General features: G+C 32.7%; 1 non-coding gene across 1 annotated transcript; it reads left to right on the top strand.

Moving 5' to 3' along the window:
• Window positions 1–366: 366 nt before the first annotated feature.
• LOC144233977 (small nucleolar RNA SNORD55/SNORD39) lies at window positions 367–442 on the top strand. Its single transcript, XR_013335821.1, has one exon. It is a non-coding gene; the product is annotated as a small nucleolar RNA SNORD55/SNORD39 (small nucleolar RNA).
• The last annotated feature ends 786 nt before the right edge of the window (window positions 443–1228 follow it).

Raw genomic sequence — 1228 nt, 5'->3', positions numbered from 1 at the left:
GTTGCAAAGCAGTTTATGTCCTTATCTCCTGATTTCATGCTGTTAAAATCAAAGACCATTATGGATGTGAAATATACATAATAAATTCTAATAGTTACATATGTGAGGGGTGATTATTTGCTTATTTTAAGAATGGAGATTGTTTTGCTCTCTCAGGAGAGATACTCATTCATATCTCCTGTAAAATCTATTCCAGTTTCCAGTTTGAACTGATCCCTATCGTGCCCCTTTGCCCTAGTACAGACACACTTCTCTACCTTTTTACTGATGAACAGAAACAGTTTTTATCAGTTCAACCTAGACTACATGAGAGTATGATCTGTAACTGTCATCTATCTGTTTCCTCCATCTAAAAAGTGATCATTTAGTGGATGATGACAGCTTGGCAATGTAAACTCCTGAGTGTGCAGGGGGGAGCCAATTTCTGAGAGCCAGGCATGCGAAGGAAAGAAGGATCATTTAAAATGTTTCAGCTGAAATAGACTGTTATTATTAGCACAAATAAGAATTTGTTGTTTCTCTTATCTGTAACATGAAGGAGTAGGATATGGACAATGTATGATGACCAAACTAACCAGCATTTTTCATTTACTCCTTATTGTGGTTCAGTTGTCTTTCCTGTGGAGTCAGTGCTATGTATCCATTTGGTGAAGATAGAATTGCTGGTGACAGAAATCAATGGGAATAGGGTGTTTTCAAAATGATATATTAAAGATATTAATAGTAATGGACCGCCAAATTCTTAATGCATATTCACTTGCACTGAATTATTTCATTTTTAGTGACATAACAATTTAATTTCATTTAGTACAGTGACAAAAAACTATATCATAGATACCATATGATTATAAAATGGACTGGATAAAGCTATAAATAAATATAATTGTTTTCTCGCTCTACAATTCTCAGTGATCTTAATTTTATATATGTGATATCTTCTAATTCAATAAGGATCAGCTATATTCCATATTAGTTTGTCTGTTAAAATCCATGCATTGTACTAGAAAAAGAAATATTAGCTTAATATTAACTTCACTATTTTAGCTCATTAATTTTGACAACAAAAGTGTTATAGAGGAAGAGTCTTTGGATAATTTTGTTTCTTACATAATTCTCAGAACTTTAGAGACTTGTTGCAACCCTCTGATCTTTTCTTTTCATTCTCAGTGAAAGCCCAAATTCATCATTGGTTCATTTTTACATGTGCATTCAGAAGGCATCATTTATT

Source organism: Crocuta crocuta, unplaced genomic scaffold (assembly GCF_008692635.1).
Source record: "Crocuta crocuta isolate KB4526 unplaced genomic scaffold, BGI_CrCroc_1.0 scaffold668, whole genome shotgun sequence".
Classification (NCBI taxonomy): Eukaryota; Metazoa; Chordata; class Mammalia; order Carnivora; family Hyaenidae; genus Crocuta; species Crocuta crocuta.
Note: the sequence above shows the minus strand (reverse complement) of the source record. Positions and strands in the feature narration are given on the sequence as shown.